The sequence below is a fragment of the Carlito syrichta genome, unplaced genomic scaffold (assembly GCF_000164805.1).
Source record: "Carlito syrichta isolate Samal-C Ts95f unplaced genomic scaffold, Tarsius_syrichta-2.0.1 Scaffold302841, whole genome shotgun sequence".
Taxonomy (NCBI): domain Eukaryota; kingdom Metazoa; phylum Chordata; class Mammalia; order Primates; family Tarsiidae; genus Carlito; species Carlito syrichta.
This window is the reverse complement of record NW_007246937.1, coordinates 481,994-487,213: the sequence shown is the minus strand read 5'-3', so window position 1 is coordinate 487,213 and position 5,220 is coordinate 481,994. Positions and strand designations below refer to the sequence as shown.

Genomic DNA, 5,220 nt, shown 5'->3' with positions numbered 1-5,220 from the left:
GTTTGACTCTACTTATAAAGGCTGTTAAAGGTGTGAATCCCTGGAAGATCTAGGAACTTTGCTCTATGGAACTCAAATACCAAAGTAGAAATTTTGTTGTAAATGAAAGATAGATACAAGTATTGGGTGCCGCTCACACTTAGCAGAGACATATTTCACAAACTTAGGTCCGCTTCTCTCCCCTCCCTCCCTCTGCCCCCAGACTCCTCCATAAAGCAGCTGTGTGACTGGGGCACTAGACCTAATAATCTGCCTGTGTTTCCTCCTAAATTAACTGAAAGCATTTGTAAAGTTCCACCTATTGACCAGCCAGTCAAATGGTTATCGATCATTTACTTTGTGTGAAGGATGTTTGTAGGGAGTAAAGGAGAGGGGGAGGATGCGAGTGGAGGGGGAAGGAGATATTTACAGGCACCAATTATATGCCAGGCACCATCTGGGACATTTTATACACATCATTGCATTTGTTGTAATCATATGAGGTAGCTATTATTATTTCTGATTTATAGATGAAAAAATCTGAACCTCTGAGAAGGTATGTAACTTAACCAAGATCATATGGCTACTTCTGTAGCAGAGCCAGGTCTTGAAAACATCCATCAATGGATTCGGTCATTGATTTAGCATTTTGCTATCTTCCTTGCCAGGTGCTGCTGATACAAGAGAATGTGAAGAAAAGATTCCTGCCTCCAATACACCCTTGGTCTCTTCAGGGAGGCCATTTCCTGACTCCACGTCCAGAGGTCTTGTTATACCCAATCTCAAACCCAAGTCCTGAAAACATGTATTACATGATGAACACCAAGTCATTTAAATTCTATTTGTGTACCCTTGGGGATTAAGCAGGGGGAGAAAACTAGATTAAGCGTTGGTTGAGGTTAGGAGCATAATGATAACATTGTATCTCTACACTAAAGCCCTCCTTTATAGTTGCTAAGTCTTTAAAAAATCTATTTATTTTTCATTTTTTTGAGTTGGAGTCTCACACTGATGCCCAGGTTGGAGTGCAGTGACACAATCATGACTCACAATAGCATTGACCTTCTGAGCTCAGGTGATCCTTCCACCTCAGCCTCCCAAGTAGCTGGGGCCACAGGCGTGTACTACCACGACCAGCTAATTTTTTAAAATTTATATTTTGTAAAGATGAGGTCTTGCTGTGTTGCCCAGCCTGGTCTTGAATTCCTGGGCTCAGGCAATCCTCCTGTCTCGGCCTCTCAAAGTGATGGGATTACAGGCATGAGCCACCATGCCCGAATCTTTAAGCAAGACGCTTGTAACTTTCTAAGTGAAGTTTAGAAAGGCTCACCTAAAAATGAGGTTTGACCTGGAGCAGTGTCTTGAAGAAATGATCCTGACCCAGGCGGCAGTAAGATGCTCCTGCAATAGACTCTGACTGGGGCTGCAGATTTCTTTTCTAGTAAGGAGCTTGCTTCGGAAAAACTAATTAAACTCAGAATTTTTAGAAAGTTCAGGGTTTTGTCAACTTGCAAGGATAGATCCGCCCCAGCATGTTCCCTGAGGGAAGAACTCTGCCTGTATAGAAGAAGGAACAGTCAACACTTCTATGTTTATCCCTCCTCCTGCCTTCCTGAAGGGCCACCTTCTTCTTAAGAATAACATCTCAACTTGGGCCCGGCAGAATGGCACCCGCAAAGAAGGGTGACGAGAAGAAGAAGGGCCATTCTGCCATCAATGAGGTTGTGACCCGAGAATACACCATCAACATTCACAAGCGTATCCATGGAGTGGGCTTCGAGAGGCGTGCCCCTCGGGCACTCAAAGAGATCCGAAAATTTGCCATGAAGGAGATGGGGGACTCCAGATGTATGCATTAATACCAGGCTCAACAAAGCTGTCTGGGCCAAAGTAATAAGGAATGTCCCGTACCGTATTCGTGTATGGTTGTCCAGGAAACGAAATGAGGATGAAGACTCACCAAACATGCTTTATACTTTGGTGACCTATGTCCCTGTTACCACTTTCAAAAACCTACAGACAGACAGACAATGTGGATGAGAACTAATCATTGATTATCAAGAACATCAAATAAAGTTATGAAACTGCAAAAAAAAAAAAAGAAAGAAAGAAAGAAAAGAATAACATCTCAGTTGTGTGGTGTCTTAACTCTTTCATGATTTCCCTTCCTTTTGTTGCACTAGAGGCACAGGCTGGAGACTGACAACCTGGAGCAGAAACATTTTCATCACATTGTATGCGACTACTAACTGAACAAGGGGCATAGAATAGGCACATGGGCTGGAGGGAATATTACAGTATCACTTTATTTAGTGTCTGAAACACCACTGAGACCTAGGGTTCATCACTTCCAGCGCGCACTGCTTCTATAATGGCCTGTTTGCTCTGTGGAGGACTTTGATCATTCAAAGTTCTTTTTTTGTTGGAGAGTAGTTTGTTTCCTTGTAGATTTTATCATTGAATCCTAGTTCTTCTTTCTGTTACCCAACAGAATAGGTATGTTCTATCCTCTCCATGAGAGATCTTCAGAGCTTTTAAGACAAAGATTATATCTCTGCTTGTTATTACTTTTTCTTTTCTTTTCTAAGGAGGTGGAATTTCTGATCTTCTCACTATCCTAGTGGTCTAAATATGCCCATTCTAAGGATGACAAATATATTAGTAAGACATCTTTTAATTGACTGCTGACCTCTTTCCCACTGTGCCAGGGGGTAACTTCCAAATCCTTACTAATAACTTCCAGCAGTTATTAAAAATTGGTTTCTTAATAAAGAGATCTTAATTGTATAACTACTACGTTCAAGCACTATGCATTGGGGATGCAGCAATAAAGAAGTGCTGAACATAGCAGAATAATCCATGTCCTTATGGAATTTGTTACCTGCTCTTCTGGGGCAAACCAAGACTTGGATTGAGTGGAAGGCTCTTTAATATCTTTGAATTGGGCTTTTGAGTGGGGACACTTTTCCATACCTGACTCTGATGCTCACCTGAAGCATGTCCAGATGGAGTGTGGTCCTCAGCCTTTGTTGAGTTGGGTCTATTGTGTGTCTCTCTCCTCAACCCCCCTCTCATACCTGGGGCCTGCTCTGCTAGCTGCTTAGAAAACCTTGGTGGTAGGTAGAAAATGTATTCACAAAATGCTGATGTCTCTGGTGATAATCCAGGCTTCATTGTCCACTGAGAAACAGAGGCCTTTATTGGAGAAGCTCTTGAGCACCCAACTAGGTGAATCCAGTTTAGTTATGCTCCTATCGTTCCTGGGAACGAACTCTCTCCCCTCATCATTTGAGTAATCCTTTCTAGTTATGGTGGTAAATCAAAAGCTTGAAAGGTCAGTTCATTTTGCCTTCTCTCCCACTGATCCATGAGAAATGATGGTTCTTGGATGGTAGTTGCTATTCAGAATAGGGAGAATGCTCTCCAAGAGACCATGTGTAAAGGCCCAGGGGAAGTTATTCTGGCTGGACATATAAAATGTTCTGTTTTTGGAATGACTAATATTTATGGTGTAAAAAAAAATCTGCCCATTAGCATGTCCCTCTGTAGGAGAAGGTATCTCTGGGAGTTCTTGATAGAGCAATTCCTTTTCTGCTTGTTTAAATCACACTCTCAGTTTCCTCCTACCTGTTGAAGTCATGGTGTGGATGAGTAGGAACTAAATTCAAATCCACAACAATTATATGGTAGCCTTGGGAAAATCACTTCCTCTTTGAGTTTGTTTGTTTCAGCTGTGAAATGATGATCTGGGAATACAGTTGGCAGTCAACGAATCAACCAGACAATAACTGAGGCTAATGTGGACTGCTCAACTGTCTATCAGCCAATATGCCATGATACAGAAATGATGGAACATGCTCAGTTCTAGTTGCTGGAGATACAGCAGGGAAAACACAAAATTCCTGTTGTCATGGAGACTAGCTTTTAGAAAGCAGACACAAATAAGTAAACCAGTATTGTGTCAGGTGGAAATATGTGCTACGGAAAAAAGTTAAAGGAGAGTGCTAGGAAGGACTTTTATGTGTGTGTGAGTGTGATTGTGTGTGTGTTTATGTGGGATAATGAGAAAGTTCTCATTGAGAAGATGACATTGGGAGGTGTCTGATGGAAGTGAGCCATATTTGTGTCTAGGGAAAGAGCATTCCTGGTAAGGGGCTTGCCGTGGGAGTGTGCTTGCTGGGTTTGAAACATCAAGGAGGTCAGTTACCTAGACTGTCATGAGACAGGGGTTGAGTTCAGGGAAGTATGGGCCTCCAAGCCAGAAGGCAGGGGATGAATGGGTTCAGCCGTGGAGTACTATGACACAACTCAGCACTCCTAGAGGATCACTCTGCAGTTCTTTGTGGGTATAGACTGGCTCTCGGAAGCAAGCAACTGGAGACCCAGAGCCCTTGACTTCATTCTTAATGCTGCCCAAGCTGCTTAGAATAGCCTGCAGGGATCACAATCTAAATCAGGCTTTAAAGATGAAGAAACAAGAAGACAATAGCGACAGCAACAGAAGCAAGTACATGTTTTCAGAAGCATCTTGCTTTGTGCTAGGAAGTTAAGTGGTAGAGAAGGAAAACATAACTCTTGTTGCAGAGAAGCCAGGGACAAGCCAAAAGGCACAGTTCACAGAGCAAGAGAAAAGGTGCTTGCTTGACCTTCACAACAACAAGGAGGGACTGGCAAATAAAAGTAAGTTATTGGTGGCCTTGGATACAATGGAGGTGTTACACATGTTAGAAAAGGGTGGTGGTCCTGACCAGGTGGTCCTTTCAGAATCTGAATGGACTGGACAAATGGGCCAGAAACTGTCCCTGTGTCTCTAGTTCCTGCCCTCCAACCTTAGTATACATTTGAAAGAGGTGACTGGTAGGAGTGTTATTTTGGTTGGGGCAGAGGGTTTTGTGAAGCAGATGTTGGAATTGAGAGCAGGGCAGGCAGCCTGCCATGTTCCCTGCTGACCTCCAGGAAGGGTTCAAGTCTTTTATGGAAGAGAAGGGTTAGAGTGAAGGTGGAGTTGTTTCTTTATGTCTATGAACCTAGGAGCCCAGTTTGCATCAGCCCCATCCGTATCAATGCTAGTGCCTCCCGAAGCCAGGTGGAGGCTGCCATCTGCTGGTTGACATCAGGATTTCAGCAAGATGCTCAGCTTGTCTCACTTTTATGTTAGCCTTTTCTCCAGGCCAGATACTATTTGTTTTCTCTTTTAAATTATCACGCATTCTTATCAGGGTAGATACTTTTCATTCTCAT

General features: G+C 43.0%; 1 pseudogene; it reads left to right on the top strand.

Moving 5' to 3' along the window:
* Positions 1-1,634: 1,634 nt before the first annotated feature.
* Positions 1,635-2,019, top strand: LOC103259513 (annotated as a pseudogene).
* Positions 2,020-5,220: the final 3,201 nt, after the last annotated feature.